The 26,984-nt window shown below is 42.7% G+C and overlaps 1 protein-coding gene across 4 annotated transcripts in view; it reads left to right on the top strand.

The window, feature by feature from the left end:
• Positions 1 to 26,984, top strand: part of CDK14 (cyclin dependent kinase 14) — a 678,339-nt gene that overhangs the window by 551,166 nt on the left and 100,189 nt on the right. The gene's annotated exons all lie outside the window — the stretch shown is intronic.

Below are 26,984 nucleotides of genomic sequence, written 5' to 3'. Positions count from 1 at the left end.
CACAAGCTCTTTATTGCTCCATCACAGCTCTCTGTCAAATCCCTAGGTAGCAGCTGTTAAAACTCTATGTATAAATTGACTTTACCTGCTGTTAGTGTTAGTTGCTGTATGGCGGCTGTGACTTACTGCACCACACTCACAGAAAGTCTTCCTCACAGATCTGACTCATAGAACACAATAGAACACATAGAACAATGCACTCTTTACAGCGGTTGGTATTTTTTTCTCAGCAGCTGTTGTGATTGCAAACAGTTTTTTTGCAGCTCGAGACTCAGTTGTCAGAAACCATGAAATCAGGCCAAATCAGAAGTACGGTTAAATCACACTTGTTTAATAATAAAAGTAAAAGGAACATACGTACTCAAAACATAGCCAAAGTTCAGTAACCGGAACGGATAGTCAGCCAAGCCAGAAGTCAGGGATCAATGTAGTGGAACAGCAAGCAGGATCTGGAGCCAGAAGGGATGTTAGCAAAGCAAGTCTTGAACAGGATCGCAGGAGATTTCTGTGATGTTGACCAAGGTGAAGGCAGAGATCCACTGGGCTGAACGGCTTAAGTAGGCAGGACTGACGAGCAGGATATCATCAACAGCTGAGTAACTGTGGAGAGAGATAGGAGCTGGAAATTAGCCAACAGCTGATTGACCAGCTCTAAAAAGGAAGGGCTGAGCCCAGCCCTGACATCAGTTGAGTACATTTCTTCTTACTTCCTGTCCCCGTAATACCAGTACAAAAAATTAGGGGAGAAGTACACAATACAAATAGTAGTTTGATGTTCTAACCCTTCCTGTTCTGTCCAAAAAAAAAAATGTCTGGGGATGGATTCAAAATGTCAAATCAAAAATCTAAAACTCAAGAACTAAATAACAAAATCTTAGTATATTGCACCTTACAAGTCTTTAGATGTAGCGGTTGAATACGTTTTACTTTTAGAATATATTTTCCTTTATTTTCACCTGGTGATTCTGCCAGTCACATTGTCCCTATACAAGGGTGACCACACTCATTCACTGTACTGTATCTAGAAGCATTGTCACCCTAGAACAGGAAGTAGGGCGAACCCCCCTCCCCACCACCACCACATAACCTACTGGGGGTGTCCTGTAGTCCACAGAGGTGAACTGGGCAAAGCTTGATAACACTACAGAGTGTAGAGGGAATATCCAACCCCCTGGATTTCTGGAAGTATCAACATTTTTGTTTTAAATAGGAGTTCCAGCCTGGGGAAAAAAAAGTCAGCAGCTACAAATACTGTAGCTGCTGACTTTTAGTATATGGTCACTCACCTGTTCAGGGAGCCCGCGATGTCGGCACCCTAGTCGATTTTCGGATTGGCTATTGGGTGCTGCCGCCGCCATCTCCACTAAGGAAACCAGCAGTGAAGCCTTTCGGTTTCACAGACGGTTCCCTACAGCACATGCGTGAAGCGCGCTGCACTTTTTAATTGGCCCGGCAGCGGACGAAGGGGAAGGGGGGCCAAACCTCCGAGGGATGCCGCCGTCCCCCGGGAGTGGGAACAGAGAACTGTCAAAAACAGGTACCCGTTCTCCCCTCCCCCCCAAAAGTTGCCAAATGTGGCACCGGAGGGGAGGAGGAAGCAAATAAGTGAAAGTTCCACTTTTGGGTGAAACTCCGCTTTAAGACTTATCAAATAGATATAACTAAACCTTTTCAATGGTATATTTAACAGGTCAGAATTGCATGCGGTTGCAGGGTGCCCCCATTCGTTTGAAAGCAAAGTAATTGTGAGGCAAAGCATTGTGCCCGCGGCATGTGTACAACCCTGGCCACTGCCTCTGCAGCTAAAGTCGGAGTGGTGAGGGGGCGATGAAACCATGGCTCAACCGCAGGGTTTTACCACCTCCCAGCCGCTAGTGTGGCTGAGCCCTTAGAGTTTTTTTTTAAGGTTAAATAATATTATTTTGGTGCAATAAATTATTAAGATACAATGCAATATACTGTATGTGTTAAAATATAAAATTATACTATATATATATAAAACTATACATACTATATACTATATACTATAAAATATGCTAGAGTTTTCCTTTAAATATCTTTCATTTGATAATATCCTGAAACTTTAAATATTCACAAATGTTCTCGAAACCCTTGCTACATACAGTAAATAAGTTTGTTGTTAATGTTTAATAACTGAATCTTTGTTTTATAATTACAAATAAATGTGAAAATCTATAATCTAATTATTTTTTTTTCCCCTAAAAATTATTTTAGTTTTTAATACATTGGATTCGAAATAAGAACAAAAAAAAAAAAATCCTGCACTTTTAAAGTAAAGCATGAATGATTTTAATTTGTACAGTGGTTCGGAATTTACAGTTTTTGTGATGACTCGCTGATAGGCGAGACAAATTTCACCTCCTCAGGGCGAAATAGAGCTGATAAAAATAATTTAAATATTTGCTTTTGGCGATTTTCACCAAAGGGGTGGAATTTAAATACAGCAATGTGACTGCAATATTAACAAGCCCATTTGCATAAAATTGATTTCAATTACCGCACAGAGAACTGGGGCTAAAGATGATGCAAATTACCAATGCAAATGATGGCACTTGCAACACAGATGTAAGGAACGGTAAGGAGCAACTGCCGGAAAACAAAGTGGTGATGAGCGTCATTTGTGTTCTATACTGTTACTGGGAGAGAAGCTCACTTCTTTACTCCTTTTTTTTCTCATTCTAAAGCAACACTTGCAAATATGAAAGTTGGAATAAAAATTTAGTGCTGCCTAACACTCCTAAGAACAATTGTTTGTCAGAGTCTCTGAATAGCCAGAATGTCATGTCGATCTTATGTGCCCATGGTTCACTTTTTTTTATGGGGGGGGGGGTTTCAAAACTTATCTAACCAATATTTCATAATACACTTAATCACGTAAAAAAATCGAACACCAAAAATTCTCCTTTTAACTTTATGAACAAACTCAATAACACAATTTGAGCCCATTTGCCGTTCAAACTTATATTTGTGCATAGATCTTTGCGTCCCCGAACCGTAAGCCATTAGGGCACTTTTACACTGAGCAGCGCCGGGCGTCACCGGTAAAGCGCCACGATTTTTAGCGGCGCTTTACCGTAGTTTTTGCAGCGCTTTTTCGGCTGCTAGCCGATAACGGTCGAAAAAAGGCTTAAAAGCACCGGCAAAGCCCTCTACATCGGCACTTTGCCGGCGCTGCTATTGATTTCAATGGGCAGGGTCGCTGTAGGAGCGGTGTATACATCGCTCCCACAGCGACTCAAAGATGCTGCTTGCAGGACTTTTTTGAGCGTCCTGCCAGTGCACCGCTCCAGTGTGAAAGCACTCTGGCTTTTACATTGAGGTGAAAGGAGAGGTGCTTTACAGACGCTTTGCAGGCGCTATTTCTCTTTCGTTCATCAATGGACACAGCGCCTCCTTAATCTTGACCATTGCCTCTGCAGGAGTAGGACTAGGCAGAACAAAAAAGAACCTGGCTACGCCCATGGGCTGTCCTCAGTTAGTATATAACCCCCTCCCTGCTCTAAGTTTCCAGTTTATTTCTGTCTAGTCAGGAGTAAGGACCTAGCTTCTTGCTGGGATCTTTTGGTCCTAGCAAACTTTACTTTTTGTCTTTTTTTCCATGCATTTTCTCCTGGGAGATCTGCAATCAACTGTCGGGCTGGGCTGGATAATCTAGATCCAATGGTCTCCCCAGTCCAGCCAGCGAGCACGTGCAGACCGCAGCTATGCGCTAGGTCGGCCACCACATAGCCTCAAAGGATGGAGGCTGGCCCGCAAGTTAAACGTCTCGCAGGGTCGCATGCGAATGGGTTCTGGTCCGTGTCACAGCGGTCCCTTGGCCGATAGCCCCCCACTTCGGTGGCGAGGAGTTCTGTCTGGACGGTCACCTGAACCATGGATTGCTAAGTACAGTTTCCCCTTTCCCCCTTTGAGCGATTTGGGGTGGACGCAGGAACCCTCCAGGGATGGTCGGACCTGCCTGTAGGATCTCTCCTCCCATCCTAAAGTCCCCTGGTTAAACTGGGCTTCCCCCTCCCCCCACAGATTGGTGGGAGTCCCAGGGCAGGCAGCAGAGACCCCTGGGGTCTCCCCTGCCATTTACCTTCTGGGTGGTGTGTGTCCTGCCCTGGCGGTATGGGGGGGTTCCAGTGCAGAGGGTGCAGCGGAGACCCTTGGGTGCATGCCCTGCTGTGTGTGCAGTGTGAGGTAGTGTGCAGTTTGGGGGTCCCAGTGCAGAGTGCACAGCAGTGTCTCCTTAAATGTTCATCATGCCTGGTAGAGTACAGTACCTTTTTGGAAGGGGGTCCTGTTGCAGAGGGTACTGAAATGTTGAAGGCAAAGAGAGGATCTTGGCAGCATGCTTCAGCATTTCAAATGGCCGGTGGCCATTTTTGTGTGGTCTGATGACATTACGGCGCCCATTTTCTCTTGGTCTGGCTGGTCTCTGGCTGCCGGCCATGTTTGTGTAGCCAATGAGTTCACTGCGGCCATTTTCTGTTGGTCTGGCTGGTCTCTGGCTGGCGGCCATGTTTGTGTAGCCAATGATGTCATGGCGGACATTTTTCGTTAGTCTAGTGAGACACTAGAGATGGCCAGAACCTCGTGGAGATGCCAGAGCGGGATTTAAACTTGGTGCTATTGGTTCTACAGAAACCTCCATTCGAGAATATTACCCTGGATGTGGTTCGTGCGATTCGGGTGTATCTGGAATCCACTGAGTCCTTCCGGAGGTCAGACTCACTTTTTGTGGTTACACAAAGACCAAGGAAAGGGCTTCTTCGGCTACTATCTCCAGATGGATCAGACAGACTGTGACTCAGGCCTATTCTATTATGGGTCGGGTTCCTCCTTTCCCTGTCACGGCACATTCTACTCGGGCGCTTAGTACTTCTTGGGCCTTCCATCATCAAGCGTCAATATCACAGGTTTGCAAGGTGGCCACTTGGCCGTCAGTGCATACCTTCACTAAATTCTATAAAGTAGATATTTTGGCATCTGCGGATGCTTTTTTTGGCCACAAGGTTTTTCAGGCTGCTGTTTAAGAGGGGGGTTCCCTCATAAGGGGTGTTTTTTCTTTAAACATTTTTTATTTCAGATGGGGCTCCTGTGACCCGGTTAAGGCTCCTGTGTCCTGGTTAGGGCTCTTCTGATTAGCCTTGGGTTATTTTGCCCACCCCTCATTTTTGGCACTGCTTTTGGACGTCCCAATGGTCAAGATTAGGGAGGCGCTGTGTCCTTCGATGAACGAAAGAGAAAATGGGATTTTGTACTCACCGTAAAATCCATTTCTCTGAGTTCATCGACGGACACAGCGCCCACCCCTCTATGGAGTTTTTGATACTTCTATTACTGCTTGCTGCTAAACTGAATACCTAGAGCAGGGAGGGGGTTATATACTGACTGAGGACAGCCAATGGGCGTAGCCAGGTGCGTTTTATTCTGCCTAGTCCTACCCCTGCTGAGGCGATATAACCCAATGGTCAAGATTAAGGAGGCGCTGTGTCCGTCGATGAACTCAGAGAAATGGATTTTACGGTGAGTACAAAAATCCAATTTTTTATCGCTATAGAGCCTGTAAAGCACCTCAGTGTGAAAGGGGTCTTAAAGTAAATAATAAACGCCAAAAAAGAAGAGGAGAAGAGAGGGGGAGAGAGAAAAAAAAAGAGAAATGAAAGAGACAGGCTTCTTTCACATATCAGGCTACGGCTGTCTTTATTAACCAAAGCAGGATGATTGTGCATGTCTTTTGCGATAAAAGCCTGTATTCTCACAGTTTTTAAAAGAAAGACTTTAATTCCACTTTAGGAGCAGAGTACATTTTTGGCAGACCAATGGATATTTTTCTGCTCTTAAAGGAATAAAATATGGGGAAATGTGCGTATACTGCAGAAATGTATGTAATGCCTCAACATACTCTTTAAACGATGCTCCAAGAAGTTCCTATGTATGTGCAGCAGTTACCCCCGTAGGGACAGCTGAGAATTGTGGTCCACACATCAACCTGCCCAGCCCAGCATTCACCTCTTAAACATTGAGACATAGAACCATCCATATGCTTTGTTTTTTTGTTTTTATTAAAGGGATTGAACTTGGATGGGGTAAGGGAAACATGGGATGTCCAGAAGAATTGATAGAACTTGCTTGACACCACTATATATTGTCCAGTATATACACTCCATTTCTCCTCTTGCACATCGCTTCCTCTCTAATCTCCAGGCACGGCTAGCACACAGTGATTAGGTCTGACACTGGCTCAGCCAGGCCTTTAGCAATTGCCCTTTGTAGGCAGGAACTGCGGGCTCCTGTGGTGTAGCAAAATACAAAGTCTTTGGTGCTATCTGTCCTACACACATGGCTACTGAGCCCAGTAACCCATCTTCAGGCCCTGCCAGCCCCCCTGGCTGCAGCTGCCTCTCTCCACTGCCCCATTCACCACAATCCACTGTTCTGGTTCTGCACCCATCTCAGACTGCTAACTCCCAGTCTTCTCAGGTGTGCCTCCCAAGTCCTCCCGACTGCCTCACTCACTAGCCCTCTTGGCTGCGACCAGTTGTCCTCGCCTTGCTCTCTCATATGCCTTCAGTCCAGGACCTCTTCACGTCTTCTTAAAGTTGGTCCCGACTGCACCCAAGCCCAGGCCCAAGGTCAACCCCCCCCCCCCCCCGAAACTGGGGAACTCCCTCAAAGGCCCCGACAGCCTCCACACTCTTTCACTCCAGCTCTTCCACCCGATAACTCCTCCCCAGCTGGGCTGACCCTGGGTATTTAAGGAGGCCTGCTCCCTGCCAATCCAAGTTGGGGATTGGTCAGGGCTCCTCAGAACACCCCAGGCAACTCCACCTCACTTTCCCACCTCTTTTTCCAGAACCTTCTAGAAAGCTCTCGAAAGAAGAGGTCTTAGTGATGCTGCCTGTGAGTCACCATCTGCTACACTGAGCCACTCCCAGCCCAGAATGCAAACAAACAGGCCTAGCAACCAGCCAGACCTGCCTAATTTCATCTACTCTCTCTAGCACACTACTATAGGGTGCTACATATGGCATGTGATAGCTGATGAACTCAAATACTATTGACTGATGCGCAGTTGTATCTTATCATGCTAGGTATAGTGCCATGCCATCATTGGTGAATAGATTATATATTATCTTATGGGCGCTGGGTAGTTCTCCATACTGTATGGACGTATGCCATGCCATCATTGGTGAATGGATTACATATTATTTCCTTTAAGTTTTAGAAGAACAATTTTTCACAGTAGTTCCTAGATCAACCGCATAGTACTAATACCAGACTTGGAATTTATTTTTTTCGATTGTACTTTATTAATTTTTAAGACTTTTGATGTTTATTTTGTTTGTCTGTTTCTTTGTACAAGAGATGGATTACAGCATGTCCTATGTGCACCACGATACATTATTGATACATGAACAGCAGCCATGTCCCAGTAGACGGTCCCTGAGCTTTTCTAACAGAATGTCTTATCATGAAAGACACTTGTTTGAGGTGAAGTGTCTGCATGACATTAGAATGCACATCACATTATATAAATATGACATGCACATCAGAGGAAGTTCTGAACTGCTGCCTTTACGGGACTCCCAACAGGCCTTCCACAACCTTCCGGAAATGGCAGGATATCCCACGTGGCCCCTCGGGCCCATTCACATCTATGAGCTTTCCTGTGCATTTTTCTTCTTCAGCACATTTTAGCTGCCCTTTGTCAGGAATAGATCCATTCACCCGGAGGTCTGCCTGTTGTGTGGCATTTGGGCAGGTTTCCAAACTGCGGCTTGCAGCAGTTTAGGTAAGCTTTGTACAGCATGCATTGATAGGTGGCCTAAAAGGCACATAATATTTTTTCACTACAATAAATTGTTATATTTGCTGCAAACATTTTAGCAAAGATTAAGACCCCTTTCACACCGAGGGCGTTTTGCAGGCGCTATAGCGTTAAAAATAGCGCCTGCAATCTGCTCTCAAACAGCTGCAGCACGTCAGGAAAAGTCCTGCCAGCAGCTTCTTTGGAGCGTTGAAATCAATGGGGCAGCGCTGGGATACCGCCGGCAAAACGCCGCTATTGCGGCGCATTGCAGGCGGTTTTAACCCTTTCTCGGCCGCTAGCGGGGGATAAATTAGCTAGCGGCCGAAATGCGCTGCTAATCCGACGGTAAAACGCAGCTAAAAATAGCAGCGTTTTACCGCCGACGCTATGGGCGGCCCGGTGTGTAAGGGCTCTTAAAGAAGCTCTATCAAATAAAAAAAATAAACAAAGCAGTACCTCTTCTGCCACCTGTGCCACCAGATTTTACTGTATTGAAGTAAAAAGTACTGTATTGTTCCTGAAAAGTCTTAAAATTCCAACACTTCTAGGCATGATGATCTCCTGGTCTCACTATGGATTTTTTGATTCCTCTCACTACCTCGGTTTTATTATGGGACACAGCAGTGGAGCAGAGGCTGGGGAAGTGCTCAGTGGAGGACAGTTGGAATTACATCAGGTACAGGAAATCGGCAGAGCTGGTGTACTGTCGAGAAGTGCCCCCCCATCGAATAGTGCCCGCGCATGTACTGTACGGAGCCGCACTTCAGCTGATTTGCCGATCAGCTGGAGTGACGTGACCAGGGCGCAAGCGCACATCTTAGGAGGCATCTCTCGATGGGAGATACCATTTCACGGCCACAATTGAAACCTATACAAACAGCGAGGGGGGCCTGTAGTTCTCACATTGTGCCTCGCTTTTGCGGGGCGACTTTACAGTATGCTGATGGTCCGGTTTTGTCTGTGCTGTAGGGTGGGTTTGCTGTGTTGAACGGCCGGTATTGCCTGTGTGAAAGGGCGGGATGCAACAAAGACAAAACCAGCTCTTCAACACAGCCACTAGCCGCCCTCCAGCAACAGCGATGCACAATCTAAGAACTACAGTCTCCTCCGCTGTTTGTAAAGGTTTAAATTGTGCCTGTGTAATGGTATCTCCCATCGAGAGATGCCTCCTACAGTGTGCGCATGCACCCTGGTTACGTCAGCCCAGCTAATCGGCAAATCAGCTCTTCTGCTGTTCCGTACGGCGCATGCGCATTACATACCGGGCACTTCTTGATAGCGGGCACTATCCGACAGAACACCGGCAGAGGGACAGAAGGGAAGCATTACTTAACTATCCCCCATGTTTTTTTCTCCCTCCTACTTGTAGTGCTGCATTCTCTTCAAAACACATATTCAGCTACACAGCAAAATCTTCCTTTCCTGTTGTGATCTGCTGTTCATTTGACATACATTGGATCCTGCGTCTTCATCTTGGTCCTCTTCAGTTTTCTGCAGTCCATGTTCCCATCGCACACAATCCTGGAATAAGCTCTTTAGGCTGATGGGTGCTGTAGCGATCACCAGCTGCATACTGGTGATCGCTGGTGAATTACTACATACGATATGTGGATATTTGCCAGAACACCAAGGATCATCAATTTCATTCAAACTTTTTTTTTATTCAAGAAAGATCACATCACAAAGCAGTGTAGTGCAACGTTTCGGAGCCACACAGAACCCCTTCATCAGGCAATTCCGAAACTTTGAACTACTCTTCAGTTTTCTGCCTCATTGGGTACATTCAAGGAGCTACTGATGACATGCTGAGCCCATCCTTCTGGGAGATGTGATGTGAGAAGGATGGGGGAATCCTCCCTGCTGTACTATTGTGTTCTGACATCGGGTACTCCTCCACTGTCAGAATACACTGATCAGCACTGCAGCCCATGATCAAATTACATTTTTTTATTCTGAGAGCGGAGTCTTTAAACCCTGCAGCGGATTGGCTGCAGCTGCTGATCAAATTAAAATGTTCCAACAATCCTGTTTCACAGAAGTTGAGCGGCAATGCCCATAGATGAATTAAAATTTGGCGGGTCTCTGCCAAAATTATCCCAGTATCTCAGGAGGCTTCAGGACCAGAGACATGGCATTTTGGCCTAAGCCAGAATGGCGGAGGGACCAAATACAAGAATAATAAAAAAATAAACACAGAAAAAAATCTGCTTGTGGAGGAAGGAGGTGTTTAAAAGTAACTAACTCCATTTTGGTAGTTAAATTCCGCTTTAACAGTATTTTTACAGGCTTTGTGTTCGTTTTGGGAAGTGAAAGATTGTATTTAATGTATTATGTAATGAAAATTGAAATTGAAGCGGCACACCAATGATAAGAGGTCCAGGTTATTTTATTAAAAGTCAGGGATACAAGCTAAAAAAGTAGCCAACACATTTTGGGGGTCCAACCGGGGGAATGAAGGAAGCCTTCATCAATGGAAAAAATACAAACATAGGTCCAGTTCACTTTGTTTGTTAACATTGTTGCCAGTCAACACATGATAAAGGGGCACTTGTACTCCCAAAATGCATTGGCTACTTTTTTGGATTCTATCCCTGGCTTTTAATGGAATAAAGTTTTATCTGGACCTCTCAGCAGTGTTGTGGCATTTGTGTGTTAGGTGTAGAAGTCTTTTGACCAGGAACCAGATCATTCACACCAACACCAATACCCTAAGTCAGGGGTCTCCAAACTATGGCCCTCCAGTTGTCTAGGAACTGCAATTCCCATCATGCCTAGTCATGCCTGTAAATGTCAAATGCCTTGTGGGATGTGTAGTTCCGCAACAGCTAGAGGGCCATAGTTTGGAGATCCTTGCCCTAAGTTAACAATACCAGTAAGATATTCCTATGGGTCCAGGGCTATCTTTCCACTTTCCTCAACTGTTTAAAGTGTTAGCCCGCTGTTAGTGGATTACTGACTTTCCATTAAAGGAAAATTGTGATACACATGCCTGGGATGAGTATGACCCAGTATGGTACAGTAAAGAACCTCAAGAGCTCATGTGGTATCGAGCAGGCTACTTAGTGATGATTTGGCAGGGACAGGTGTTTGGTTTGTCTGGGATGATAATAAAGCCCACTAAGTGTAAGTCCACTGAAAGGGTCCTTATACTTCATTGTTTTTATAGTCTTTTTTTGTTATAGTATACTATTTATTTTACTTTTTGTATAGTTTTAGGATTTTGGTAGGAAACATTGTGTCTAATGGTTGACTTCAAGGTTTAGGGGCTAGGCTGAGGTTTAGTTTAAGTTATGTAGAGGTTAGGTTTGGTTTAGGCATTCATTTTATGGGGTAGGGTTCTAGGTTTAGATTGGAGTTCAGGGATAGATTGATGTGGAATGAGAAGAGGTTTAGGGCTAGGAATTGGATTCCGGTTAGGTGAAATTTTATATTCTAGAAAACTACTTGAGAACGGTGTTTTTTATGTGCAATTTTGTACACCCCAGATACAACAATGTTTTCATAATAAGTAGTGTTAAATAATGAGTGCACTTTCATTATAAAAATAAAAGGATATGTTGTTCTCTTCAAGCTTGCTATAAGCTTGGGCAGGAGCTTTCACTTTTCAAAATCACTCATTTGTAGTCCATATCTGTATGGGAAATGGAAGGTGTTGATCAATGAAACAATGAGGAATCCAAAGGGATGGAAAGACAGATGGCTAGCAGTTTGTTTTTTCAAGAGTGGCATCCTTGACATCCCTGTGGCAGATTGAGGACTGTAAGCATGTGCCTCTAGATAGTTTCCATGGATGCTTTCTTTCTGGTATTTGAGGGCATCTACAGACAGCATTTCACAACATCAACCAGGACATTTACCCTGGAACAATGTTGAAGATCTCCACAGAATGCTCGTATGACAACAAGAAAAATCAAAAAAGATGTAAAGCAATATCTGTAAATGTTTTACTATCCTGGATTTGGTAATAGATCCATATTGTGTTGAAATACATCCTTATTTTAAAGAAATCTCACATTTTTTGGGGGCCTGTTGATATAGAAATATGGACTCCAGTACCCATAACCTCCTTTCAATAATGAGGACCCTGTCTTGCTGTTGTCTAAGTTATTTGGCAAATTGGGGTCTGACCAGTGAAGCACAGTAGGGCCCACGTAATCCATTAAATGTTTTAATCTGTATTTGCAGCTCCCCCCACCCCAAAAAAACAAAACAAAAACGGGAGCTGTAGGAGAGAGTTCCTTTTGAGTTATTCTGGAAAGATCCTTAAAGTTGACCTTCAGCTACAGTATAGTGAACAATTTATCTTGCAGCCCCCCCCCCCCCCCCGCACTGCAGGGGTTATTTGCTAGTTTAGTCTAGGACAGTGATTGCGAACCTTGGCACCCCAGATGTTTTGGAACTGCATTTCTCATAATGCTCATGCACTCTGCAGTGTAGATGAGCATCATGGGAAATGTAGTTCCAAAACATCTGAAGTGCCAAGGTTCACCATGACTGGTCTAGGAGGTGATAAGGTGAAGTATTTACCTTATTCCTTATTCTGCCAAAAGTTGGCACTCTTCTCTACCATTTGATGCTCTCAGACAGAGCACCTTTGGGGGACTGGTCATACAGCTGGGAAAAAGCCTGTGGGAGAGAGGAATAAGGTAAGTATTGTTTCTCAACCTTTTTTCAGTCAAGACACCCTTTAAAATTATGGACAGTCTCAAGGCAACCCATTCTAAAATGTAAAAAATTATCCAAAAAGCTTTAGCTAATGCAACAACATCCACACGTAGGACACCCAATGTTAGAAGTGATTTATTCTTCCAAAGCAAATACACTTTTAAACACTGGTACTGACTAGTATTCCAAAGTTTCTCTTCTTCCTCAATTTCTCTCCATCAGTCAGCTAATGTCACCCCAGAGCTGAGGGAGAGGGGCAGAGGATGATCAAACATCCTCCTTATCAACTGATGATGTCATTGGTTGTTAGGATGTCGGTGTCAAGAAGGTCGTAATGGGGCATAATGATAACCTGTGGCTTTGTGTAACTAAAATGCAGGCTTGATCCACCTGCTGGCTTGTATACAATTTTTTGATACATTTTTAGGTATTTTCCCAAGGCACCCTGGTTAAAAAAGGCTGCCTTAGACTAAACAATCAAGGCCCACTGCAAGGTGAATTTTTCATTATAGCTGGAGTTCAGCTCGTAAGTAGACTAAGAGCCAACCCCTAAAATCTTATATAAGCTTTAACATGAAAATTCAAACACTGTTATCCAACTTTTTAAATCAGCAGTTTTCTTTAAAAGAATTCATCATATCGCATGCACCATTTAAGACTACATGCTGAAAGTGAAAACAGAATTGTATTAAAAAAAAAAAGCTGTTCAGGATACCCTGTGCGGTATATGTGTGAAAAGTGGGTGTGGCTGTGCTGCACTGAATATTGGGAGTGAAGCACAGTTAAACTGAAGCCACAACAGAGGCTTCAGTGTTGGCTGCAGCTATCCCCATAGAAACACCCATATACTGGGTTTCAGCTTGGGCTGGAGCTACATCCAGCATAAACAGAAGTAATGATGCTGTTTTATTGCACAACCACAGCACAGATTAGAATAGGGCCAAGGCCTTTATGCACTTAGTCTCCTGGGCATTACATTTTTTTATTTTAGGTTTTCAATGCAGGCTTCATTTGGACATATGGTTAGCAGCTGGAAAAATGTGTGGTTGAGCTCCTTGGATTCTTGGAGGATCACTGCTGAGTTGCTGGGAAGCACATAGTGACCTTACCTGAGTGTGGGTCATGCCTTGAGGTAAGCGGTAGCAGTGAGAGGTGGTGGTACACAGTTGTGGGGCACTTCTGCTTTAAGTAACTAAAAAAAAAAAATGCTGAAAAAATAATTGTAAAGCCCTCCACACCCTAATGTTCATGCACATACATAAACTCACACATCGGGTGTGGCGTGTTACATATTGCCATATTTTGCCAGAGTGGATATAGTAATTCTAGGAACATAATTCTCAGCTCCAAACTGATGACCTGTAAAGGCTTTTAGAAAATATATAATGCTTGGGGGTTTTAACTTATCCTTAGACCTAAAATGTGCATTTTTAATTAGTGAAAAAAAATGGAAAAATGGTTCTGGCAGCAAAAGGCTAAATGCCTGTAAAGAATATGTAAACACTAGAGCAGGGGTATTGAATTACAATTCACAAAGGTCCAGCAGAGGTCCAAATCATATGTTTGATTGTTAATGGCACCTCAATGGCAAGCGCGGCACGTTTTTGCGAGTGCCAAACCGCATGGTGCCACAGTATCATGCAGCTCGGTACGGCGCAATTTAAAAATGGGGTCAGGGACTTTTCTCTGCATTCCTGTGGATAGGCAGGCCACTGAAATAAATGGGCTGGTTAAACACACAGAACGCAGTACGCAATGATGTGAACCTAGCCTCAGATACTTCACATCACAATCCTGTTATTACATCATTGTTCTCATTCCCCCTGCATATCACCCCCCCCCCCCTTAACATTACAGTCCTCAGCCCCCCTTCACTTTCCTGTCCTCGGTCCAGCTTTATATCACCCCCTACTTCAAATTACGGTTACACACCCCACTTTATATCACCCTCATTCACATTCTTGTGCTCACCCCCTTTATAGCACCCCCCCTTCACATTGCAGTCCCCAGCCCCCCTTCACATTCCTGTCCTTACCCCCAGTATGGCACCCCCTTCACATTCCTGTCACTTTCTTTATAGCACTCCTCCTTCCCATCGCAGTCCCCAGCCCCGCTTCACATTCCTGTCCCCACCCACTTTATAGAGCCCCCTATTCCCATTGCAGTCCCCAGCCCCTTCACATTCCTGCCCTCACCCCCTTTATACCACCCCCTTCATATTTCTGTCCTCACACCTTTATAGCACCCCCTTTGCATTCCTGTCCTCAGCCCCTTTATAGCATCACTCCTTCACATTGAAGTCCTCACCACCTTTATAGAATGCCCCCCTTCACATTTCATTCCCCAGCCTCCTTCACATTCCTGTCCTCGTCCCCTTTATAGAACCCCCCCCTCTTCACACTGCAGTCCCCCTTCACATTCCTGTCCTCACTCCCTTTACAGAACTTCCACCCCCTTCGCATTCCTGTCCTTGCCTCTCTTTTTATATCACCCCTGTTCCTACTTTACATTACAGTTTCCTTGACCTCCTTCATATCATCCCTAGCTTGTTACTTCCTTCATAGCATAGCTCTCTTCCCTTTCCTACCTTACACGGGCGGAGGGCGGGAGGCATAGCAGGTCTAGAGCTGACATCGGAAGAGCAGCACAGCGATGAACGGAGGGCACGAGCTGCCCCAGTTAACTGATTGCTCCCGCCCTCCGACCATCGCTGTGCAAAGACTGTGTTAGCGGTGGCTCAGGATGACTCCTAAATGGCGCAACAGCGACGGGTCCGAATAGGACATTGACTCAGTCCAGACTCTATGAATACTAGAGTATTCATAGTCTGGGCATAGGTTCACTTTAAATAGCATCCAGGCAATATAAAAAAATGATATACAGTAAATCTAATCCATTTCCTAGTTTTTGCACTCTCAAAGTATACCTTAAGCAGTATTAAATGGCAAACATTTCATTAACTTTAAATAGATTTTCTCTTGATTCCTTTTGTGTCTCCAGGACAGGAAGTGAAAAAAAATCTCCCCAGCAGCAAAAAATATCATGAGAGATTTATAAGCCCTTCCCTACTCTGCCTAAAAAAAGAAGTTTTAGCTTGACACGCACATTAATTACTGTATCACAGACATACATAAACTTCAGAACAAAGTACTGTATTTATTGGCGTATAACACTCACTTTTTCACCATGAAAATCAGGTGCAAATAGCGCGTGCGTGTTATACGCCAATACTTCAATTTTAGCTGCCTCGGAGGGGACAGGGAGGGGGGCGTGACGAGAGCCGTCAGAATACATACAGTTTGAATCTCCTGTTTACTTGGCGGCCCCTGTAATAGGAAGTCCCATCTCCTGGGCCACCATTGGACCACTGTTCTGTCTATCATAGGAGATTCTCACTGTATCTGTATGTAATCTTTCTGCGCTCGTCCCGCCCCCCTCCCTGTCCCCTCTAGGCTGCAGATGGGCATCGATCAGGCTGCACTGATGGCAATGACGAGGCTGCTGCATTGATGGCAGTGGTGAGGCTGCTGCATTGATGGCAATGGTGAGGCTGCTGCATTGATGGCAATGGCGAGGCTGCATTGATGTGGACTAATGAGACTGCATTGATGGCACTTGTGAGGCTGCAGATGGGCATTGATCAGGCTGCATTGATGGCAATGGTGAGGCTGCAGATGGGCACTGACCCTTATTTTGCTTCAAAGTTCCTTATTTAAAATTTAATTTTTTTTCCTGAAACTTCCCTCTTAAAATGAATGTGCGTGTTATACGCCTGTGCGTGTTATACGCCGATAAATACGGTATATATGAATTTGTTAATTAAAATCTTCAGTACATACAGTATGTCTTTCTTGTACTGAATATAGAAAGTTTATAATTTAGGTCAGGCTTTCCCAACCAGGGTTCAGTGGTTCCTCAAAAATGAGCAATTTATGACTCTGAGATAACAAAAAAAAGCAATGACACCAATAATTCTTTAAGGAAGAAGTGTGAAAATACATAAAAACAAGCATACATACCTTCTCCCTGATGCAGCAGCTGTCATGTGTCGGCTCTAAGACCAAGAACTGAGAAATCACATGACCACTGACCGCTCAGTTCTCGGTCTGCTCTGAGCAGAGAGGTGACTGTCAGTCACCGCACTCTGCTCTTCCCTTCCAGTGCTCACTGAAGTGTATGGGCTGTGCAAGGGGCGGGATCGGTTGGCTTAGGCTGTCTGTGATCTAGAAGTTACTTCAAGGGTTTCTCCACAATAAAAAGGTTGAGAAAAACTGGTTTAGGTGATATCTTTTAAGCAGAACTAAACGCTCTCAATCACATCAACTATTTTTAAGCTGTCAGGAAGTAAATGTTACATCAGTCATCAGCCCTTACTCAGGATGGCCATGGCTAGAAATGCTAGAGGGGTGTTTTTCTTGCCAAGTCTACCTTAAAGAAGAACTTCATTATAATAGTTGAAAAATATAAATCAGAAACTACTGAGACAATTATTGTAATGCATAGGCGTGCGCAGCCTATTGCATTAGGGTGTGCACCCTTAAGCTCAAACACACGTGTGTGTGCGGATGTCTACATATATATGACCCCGGCACATTGATCTCCCTGCCGGCACAGTAAAAGAGAAGAGCATAAACACTTCTCTTATAGCAGAGCCGGTAAGAGGGAGATCTTTCCCCTGTTACTGCTGCTACACAGAGCGATAACACTAATGTGCACAGGGTGATTAGGGTGTGCCTGGGCACACCCGGCACACCCTGTGCGCACGCCTATGTTGTAATGTAATTGTAATGCAATGTGCACTAAAGCAGGCATCATCTCGATACTGTTATTTACAAACAGATGGTCGGCTTTCTCTTAATAGCAATCGGAGTGGCTACCTAGCTGCTCTATTGCTATTACAAGCAATTGAAGGGGACGCCCCCCTCCCGCCCCCTTCCACAGCTTGATCGGGATCTCCCATCCCACCGGAAGTCCTGATTGATTAGCCGGTGCTGCCGCCAGCTAGTCACGGAGCTGAACAAAGACCGGATCGGCTTTGGCTCCAGTAAATAGTAAACCTGAAGTGATGACCATATTTTAAAAATGAAAGCATTCAATCACAGCGATCTTGGTGTGACTGAATGCTCTTAAGTGCAGAGGCCCCAGATCCCTCCATAAAGAGTACCTGTCACTGCCTATTGCTGTCACAAGGGATGTTTACATTTCTTGTGACAGTAATAAAAGTGATAAAAAAAAAAAGTTTAAAGCAACAGTGTAAAAATAAAAAATAAATTAATAATTAACAAAAAAATATTAGTGCCCCTGTCCCCCTTGTTTGCATGTGTCGGTCCCACATGCACACACACACACAGCAATCGTCCAACACATGTGAGGTATCACCGCAAATGTCAGATCATGGGCAGTAATTTAACACCAGGCTTCCTCTGTAAATCAAGTGGTAACCTGTAAAGGCTTTTAAAGCGTCGCCTATGGATAATAAAATTGACATTGTCGCTGTTGCGGGTGCACAATTTTAAAGCGTGACATGTTTGGTATTAATTTACTCGGTGTAACATCATCTTTTATATTGTACAAAAAAATTGAGTTATGTATTGTTTTTTTTTGCATAAAAAGTGTATTGTTTCCCAATAAATTCAGTTTAAAAAAACGCTGCACAAATACTGTGTAACATGAAAAATTGCAAAACCCACCAGTTTATTCTCTAGGGCAGGGGTAGGCAACCTTGGCCCTCCAGCTATTTTGAAACTACAAGTCCCATGAGACATTGCAAGACCCTGACAATCACAGGCATGACTCCTAGAGGCAGAGGCATGATGGGATTTGTAGTTTCACCACAGCTGGAGGGCCAAAGTTGCCTACTTCTGCTCTAGGGCCTCTGCTTTAATGTTTGGGGGTTCTGAGTAATTTTCTAGCAAAAAAACTGATTGTTACATGTGAACGAAAAAGTGCCAGAAAAAGCCTGGTCCTTAAGTGGATAGAGTGCAGTGGTCAGAAGTATGTAACATATTGCCTCTTACATTACTGGACTGGGAGTAAATGTCCTTCCATAAAAGTGAATAGGCGGTCATTGGATCAAACTGGTCTGCTATAGAAGTGCCTAGGATCTAGGTGAATAGCTTATCTTGTTGGTTGACTCTTTGTTTCTAGAGCAGGACATATCCTGAAACTGTAGGAATGAGGGATTCAATTAAATTATTGGGACATCTTCACAGGATCTGGGAAATTTGAGGGATATGCTGCTCCCTCCTCCCAGCAGTGACTCAGCTTACCCTGCTTCCCACTTCTAGCAATGACTCAGCAGCTTAGCTCCCCTCTCCCAGCAGTGAGACCCCCCCCCATCCACCACCCAAGTGTCACTTGAGGAGAGGTTACTTAAGTGCCCCTTTCTTGAAATTTTGAGGATTACTGGTCTCACTGTGTTTGCATCTGTAGAGGCTGGTGGCTTGATTTAATGATTATTTATGATATTTTAAGAATGTTAAAAATGTACAGGCGGTCCCCTAGTTACAAACATCCGACTTACAAAGACTCCTACTTACAAACGGACGGAGACAACAGGAAGTGAGAGGAAATCTACCCCCATAGGAAAGGAAATGCACACCTGTAGGAGTTATAATGGAAAAAAAAGGTACTTCCACTGATGCTTTATCACCAAGGCTTGTTTCCACAACAACCCGAAAGTTTCAAAATCCAATTGTCATTGGGAAAGTGAGGTGAAATCTTCTGAACAGTGGCACAGACAGCAAAACAAACGTTACAGGGGTGATAACCCTTCCCTATGCCATCCAAAAAGCTTAAAAATTGTTTTTTTGGCTGGAGCTACACTTAAAAAAATGTACCTCTTCCGACTTACAAACAGATTCAACTTAAGAACCAACCTATAGACCCTATCTTGTTTGTAACCCGGGGACCGCCTGTAATGCCCATAGTCTGGTTACAGGTTCAAATTTTACCTCCATTTTTTCACATAAATATCTTTATTTGATATTGAGGATGAATTGCCCCACTGTGCCTGCATCTACAGAGGCTGGTGACTTGATTTAAAACATATTTACAGCATTTTAAGGACATGGTAATACTGTAATGCTCATAGTCTAGGTACAGGTTCACATTATACCTACATTTTCTGTTCACAAAAAATATTTTCATGTGATACTGAGTATTGATAATTGTTCCACAATGCCTAGATCTGCATAGGTTGGTGGCTTGATTTAAAGCTTATTTACTGCATCTTAAGAAAATGTTAATACTGGTTGGAGGTCACTTCAGACATCCTTTTTTTGCATAAAAAACTTCATTTGATATTTAGGATGAATTGTTCCACAGTGCCTGCATCTACAGAGGCTAGTATTTGATTTAAAGCTTATTTACTGCATTTAAAGAATATGTTAATACTGTAATTTTCTATAGTCTGTTTAGAGGTCACTTTAAACATCCATTTTTTTTTTTTTTTGTGTGTAAATATTTTTATTTGATATTCAGGATTAATTATTCCACAGTGCCTGCATCTACAGAGGCTAGCATTTGATTTAAAACATTTACTGCATTTTAAGAATATGTTAATACTGTAATTTCCATTGTCTGTTTAGAGGTCACTTTAAACATATACATTTTTTTTTTGTGTAAATATTTTTACTTGATATTCAGGATGAATTATTCCACAGTGCCTGCATCTACAGAGGCTAGTATTTGATTTAAAACGTATTTACTGCATTTTAACAATATGTTTGTAATGTAATGCTAGTCTGGTAACAGGTTCACTTTCAACCACCATTTTGTTTTCACAAATATTTTCATTTGATATTTTAAATCAACCCTTAATTTTTTTTTTTTTTTTATGTAAACGGGCTTACAGAAACACAGTGACAAAATTCTTTAGGTTTGTAAGAATTGATCATGTGAAGTCAGCTTTCATAACCTCCAGTACTTCTTAGTTTTAATACTCCATCTCAGCACCGCTGCTGAAAAATTCCATCCCTGCGCCCAGGATATTTTGTATGCTGTTGTCATGGTGCCGAAATGATATGTGTGGCAGCATCTGCCAAAAAAGAAATATATCGGGGGGGGGGGGGGGACATAAAAAAAAAAAATAAAATAACCCTTTTCTTCCATATTTACAGCCAGCCTCCATCCAGCTTTTTTATATACAGGGAAATTCTCAAATTCTCTCTTTCTTATGAAAGTGAGACAGCTGTTTGCGGTGATATATTCCTCAGCCTACCTCACTGTCATTTTGTAATACACGTTTTATCTATGTAAAATATGCTAGCATAAATTGGTAGAAATTAATTACCAAACCGCGTGCGTCTCCTTAGGGATTTTGCTCGGGATCACAACGGTATTATAAAATCCTTGTTTATCGGCACAAAAAAAAAAAAAAAAAAGCAGATCTGTTTTTTTTTTTTTTTTTGTTTTGTTTTTTTTTTTTATGTTTATACAGAACAAAGGTGCTGATGTTTAATAAATGTAAAAAAAAAAAAAATGAAAGAGAAAAAAAAAAGACCTCTCTAAGGTGTTAGTTGCAGCATTATTTGTGTTTTGGGAAGGAATTCTAATTATGGAACCCAAGCGTTGAAGAATCGTCCTAATTTTCCCACCAGCTTTTTTTTTTTTTTTTTGTTCCAGCGCATCAGCTGCCTTCAGAGACTAAAGTATTCTCATTAGATAGAAGGCAGCAAGATATCCTACTTCATATTTCTTCTCTTTCTCTAGCGCTCTCTTGCTGGCTCTCCCTTTTTCTATTCTGCCTTGGGAGTGAATGTGAAGATCATTTGGCGGAATGATTGGCAGGTCAGAAGATTCGATCCGATGAGCTCTTCTTAGCGCGGGTCAAAGAGGCTAGTTAGCAAGAGCTGTCGAAAAATGCCAGCAGCATTCGAAATGGGGAAATGTCATGACTTCCAGGCGGGGGGTGCCACCTGGAACCGAAAAGCCCCCAGCTCATTAGCAAGTTGCAGGATGCAGACGTAACTAGAGGGAAGCAGGAGAGGAAAGATAATACCCAATAGGGAAAAATGATTGTGAAGTGGAATTGATTTCATGTATAATTTGTTTATCACTGGAGGGAACAATGCTGTCCTCCTGACATGTGCGGAGGAGCCCGGACTGTGAATGAAGCAATTTAGCATAATCTCTAGGTTGGGCCGGCGTTCAGCAAAAACCCCCGGACTCTGGTTCGCCTTAATGTTGAAGATGATCTCAATGTGTTGTGTTAATTAGTGCTGACATATAGACAAATGCTGCATGGAGGAGGCTGAAATGCAGAAGGCCTTTAGCTAAACAGAAGGTTTATTTTGTGCTGGTAAAGAGGAAGATGATTGGGGTGGGGGGCTGAGGGTGGGGGGGGGGGGGCAGGCATTGTAGGATTGAGGCTTGGTGTGAAGATAATCAGTTCTGTTTAATTACGGAGGGCAGGGAACCACCGTGATGGTCTGTAAGCCGTAGCAGCCAATCGGAAATAATCTCTGAAAGGGACATTGTTCTTCAATAAGGAGACCATGTAAAATGTAATAAATACATACCGCACAAGTCATTATATTTTGCCCATATAAATGAAATATAAATTAAATAAAATATTCACTGATGCTTAATATTTAGTGCTAAATATCATCATCATCATTATCATGTTCATCATCTAACTTTGGGATTGCTTTTGTTTACAAGACTACCATGCTGTTCACATAAAAATACATATATGCATTCAGAGGGGCTGAAAGATTTGTTTCTTATGTACAATACTAAAAAGAAAAAAGAATATTGTTAAAAATACTATTTCTTTATAACCAATAGATTTAATATGAATAGTTGATAATTACTATCTCATACCTCCCAACATTTTGAAATGGGAACGAGGGACGCCTATTAGCAAAATGATGTGGGCATTGAACACACCCCCTACTATGCCCCCTTAACCACTTCAGCCCCGGAAGATTTGGCTGCTGAATGACCGGGCCATTTTTTGCGATTCGGCACTGCGTCGCTTTAACTGACAATTGCGCGGTCGTGCGGCGCTGCACCTAAACAAAATTAATGTCCTTTTTTCCCCACAAATAGAGCTTTCTTTTGTTGGTATTTGATCATCTTTGCAGTTTTTAGTTTTTGCGCTATAAACAAAAAAAGAGCGACAATTTTGAAAAAAAAACACAATATTTTGTACTTTCTGCTATAATAATTATCCCCATTCTTTTTTTAAAAAAGCTAATTTTTTCTCAGTTTAGGCCGAAATGTATTCTTCTACATATTTTTGGTAATAAAAATCGCAATAAGAGTATATTGATTGGTTTGCGCAAAAGTTATAGTGTCTACAAAATAGGGGATAGATTTATAGCATTTTTATTATTTTTTTTTTACTAGTAATGACGGCGATCTGCGATTTTTATCAGGGTTACGTCATTATGGCGGACAAATCGGACACTTTTGACACATTTTTGGGACCATTGGCATTTATACAGCGATCAATGCTATAAAAATGCACTAATTACTGTATAAATGTCACGGGCAGGGAAGAGGTTAACACTAGGGGGCGATCAAAGAGTTAACTGTGTTCCCCTGTGTGTGTTTCTAACTGTGGCGGGGAGGGGACTGACCTAGAGGTAATGACAGATCGTGATTCCTAGCTATTAGGAACTCAGGATCTCTCTCTCCTCACAGAACAGAGATTTATGTGTTTACACACACACGTCCCTGTTCTGCCTCTAGTGCCCGCGATCGCTCATGGCCGGCGGTCATCGTGACTGACGGCCACGAGTATCGGCCCCCGCCGCAGTGCAGCGGGCACGCGTCTGCTATCCAGCTTAAAGGAGCCGAGGTAAAGCTACGACGGCTCGCGGAATCGCGCCGACCTGCCGCAGTATAATGACAGCGGCTGGTCGCCAAGCGGTTAAAGGAGAATTGTAAAAAAAAAAAAAAAATTAGGTAAACCCACAAGTGTGTTTTTTTTTTTTTTTACCACTACTATTCCTTTATATTGGCTTTTGAAATTTACAAATGCAGCAATTCAGAAATTGGATGAAAGGTTTAGCACCGAGAAACACTAATTGAAAGCTAAAGAGTGCATTTGATGTACAACTATATAAATCAGAAAGATGAGGATGAAAGAGGGACAGAGGGACTTTGTTCCAAATCAGGGACAGTCCCTCGAAATAAGGGACAGTTGGAAGCTTTTTTCTTCAGTTGGCTGCCTCGTTGGGTACAGGCAGGTAGTTACTGATGATGCGCTGAGCCACCTTCCTGGGGGATGTCATGTAAGGCTGCCCACACGTTCTTCTTTCAATCAGCCAGTGGGCTGATCGAAAAAACATTAACTGATTCCCCCATGCACACAAGCGGACAGAGGGACTTTGTTCCAAATCAGGGATAGTTGGGAGCTATGATATCTTCAGCCAGAAGCTACAGCATCAGCGTTCTCCACCAATCTTTTATGTTAGGCCGGCCTTACATGGATCCAAATTCAGTTAGTTCTGTGGAGACCAGGCGAATTTCGATCCATGTAAGAGCAGGCTGGTTGTACAGAAGCCGATCTGTCCTGCTGTACAGGCGATAAAAAGGAAGCTAATATAAAAGCCATGTTTTTTAATCTTTGTCTAGAGTTCAGCTCTGTTAAAGAATATGTAAACCCAACATTTCATATTCCTGATATGTGCCTGCCGTACCATGTACTTGTATGAGAAATTTTTCATTTTTTTTTATATTGCTTCCTTTGTGTGAACTCCCTGCTGTTCCTGCCAGTCCATCTGCTTTCCCATTAAAAACTGACCACACTAGGCATGAGAGCACAACATGGTTAGTTTCTGGAACTCAGCCTACTCTCCTCCAATAATCAGATTTCTGCTGACATCCCCTGTGCTGCTGTTTCTCCTCCCTGAATTCCTTATGCAGCTGAGAACAGAGGGTATGTGATCACTTAGAAAAGGAGAAAAAAAAGTATTTTTAATTTTTTATATACTGTATGTATACATACACGTTTTGCCTTTCATTTTTATTTTCAACTGAATGGGTTGTTTTACAAGGTGAGGGTTTACATATACTTTAATGTGAGTTTTTGTTTGGTACAAGTTGACCTAGTGCATTAATATGGCTACCTCCATAAATATATCAAAATGCAGACTATTTGTGTTGTCATTTTTAATATTAAAGATTACCAATTTATTAGAAAAAACACAAAAATTGCCACAACTTAATTAAATGGTCTCAGTTGTGTTGTGTGTGTGTATGCAAGCTAAAATTATTCCTGATGTGTAGTATTAAAACAATAGAGTAATTCATAAAACTTTTCACTACTTTAGCTATGTGATTTTTTTTTTTTTTTTTGCACACATGTTAAAACACACATTTTAGGCCTGAAGGTTTCAAACCCGCAAAATACTATATATTTTCTGAAAGCAGGGACTCTGGATGTGAAAAGGTTTGTAGCTGCGCAATTTTTTATCAAACCCTCATTTTCAGTAAAAAATACAAACAAATTAATTTCAGTGCACACATATACAATATACAATACTCAATTTTCTGGCTCAAAATAAAAAGATGAGGTCAAATCAAGTAAGTAGATACCAAACAGGCCAAGCCTTAATATTGCATGCACCTGTGAAATGGCAGAAAACTACAGTATAGTTCATAGGCGCTTTACAGCTCGTCGATTTAGAGTTAAAGTGGAGTTCCACCCAAAAGTAATTCATCCCCCCCTCCGGTGCCACATTTTGCACCTTTTGGGGGGGTATCTGTTTTTGACAGGTATTCTTCCCCACCTCTGTCAGAAGTTCAGCCCTATTCTCCTCCCCCCGCCGCAGGGCCATTTAGAAAGCGCAAGGCTTCACTGCCAGGTTCCCTTACTGGCAATGGCGGCAGCAGCACTCGACAGCTGATGGAAACATCGGCTGGGGTGCCGACATCGCTGGATTCCAGGACAGGTAAGTGTCCTATTATTAAAGGTCAGCAGCTACAGTATGTCTAGCTGCTGACTTTTATTTTTTGGAGGGGAGGGTGGATTGCCGCTTTAAAGGCCTGTACACACGATCGGACCTTCCGACGGGAAATGTTGGATGACAGGCTGTTGGCGGAAAATCCGAGCGTTTGTACGCTCCATCGGACAATTGTTGTCGGACTTTCCACCAACAAATGTTGGATAGCAGGTTTTCAAATTTTCCGCCAACAAATGTTGTCGGATTTTCCGATCGTGTGTACACGGGTCCGTCGGACAAAAGTCCAAAGTACAAACACGCATGCTCGGAAGCAGAAGCGGTCGGTCTTGTAAACTAGCGTACGTAATGGAGAATTAACATTTGTGATGTGGCAAATTATGAAATCTCCAAATGCAGCGCACAATTCTCTTCTTCTTTATTGGGATAATAATGAAGCTGCTTTGCTGGTGATACTGATGGAGTTATTGCAAACAAATTTTCAAAGACTTTTTTTTTTCTAGTGATGTCATGAATATTATTATGCTTTTTTTTTTATTATTTGGGCAAGTTACCACAACACCATTATCCCGTAGTTTTTAAGATCAAAGATACAACTATGTTGGTGTCCCTTGTTAATTTTACATTGTATTTTTTAAAATGTAACTGCCTACTCCCAAACTGTCATTTGAAGTAAAACACATAGCCAAGTATTATTCTCCACAATTTTTTTTATTGTGCATTAAAAAAAAGAAAACAAATAAAATTAGACATGATATCTGCCAATAGAACTTAACCAAAAAGTGCATTTTATGCATCCAAAAATGTAGAAAATATACCAAATCTAATCATTATTCAACCAAAAAATGAGCCAGTTTTAATAATAGGAAGTAGATCATAACTCATAAGGCCAGTATTTAAAAAAAAAAAAAAAAATTGACCTGCTTTCCAACACTGACAGTAATAGTGATTAGAAAACAATGGTTCTGATATCCTTCAAAGGATCACTCCAACCAAAAGTCACAAATTAGCTAGAGATGGAGCCTGGTGGGCCGAGTCATCCCTTACATATGCTTCGTATATGCCTTGGATGCTCCAACGGTAAGAGCTCCCTGCCCTAATTCTTGACTCTGTCCCTGTCTACCTGGGAGTTTTGGATGCTCCCCTCAAAATGGCAATAGCCAGTGTGCAGACCCAGGAACTCAGCGCAGAGGTCTCGGCAGGCGGTTTAAAGTGCATCTAAAAAAACTTTTTTTGTTGTGTGAGGAGTAGGAAATGATTACAACCCATGATTATTTTTTGTGTCCTGTTGGGTAGATTTAAAGTGTGGAAAGATCCTAGTTGTCACCAGAATAGGCATTCCTGTTGGATGATTGACCTCCACATCCAGTTTTGGTGACAACTGTAACATTTTAATCTTCACATCACTTTCCATATCAACAATAATGGTCACCAGAACAAAAAGATAGGTGAATCTCAGCAGCAGGGACACAGACAGAATAAACCCTGCAATACATCAAACCAAACCATACAGACTTCTCAGCCCCCTCTATTGACAACTAGGGCATGATGATAGGAAGGATTGGCCCATCATCTTTTCTGAT

This window comes from Aquarana catesbeiana, linkage group LG05, assembly GCF_042186555.1.
Source record: "Aquarana catesbeiana isolate 2022-GZ linkage group LG05, ASM4218655v1, whole genome shotgun sequence".
NCBI classification, from domain to species: domain Eukaryota; kingdom Metazoa; phylum Chordata; class Amphibia; order Anura; family Ranidae; genus Aquarana; species Aquarana catesbeiana.
Note: the sequence above shows the minus strand (reverse complement) of the source record. Positions and strands in the feature narration are given on the sequence as shown.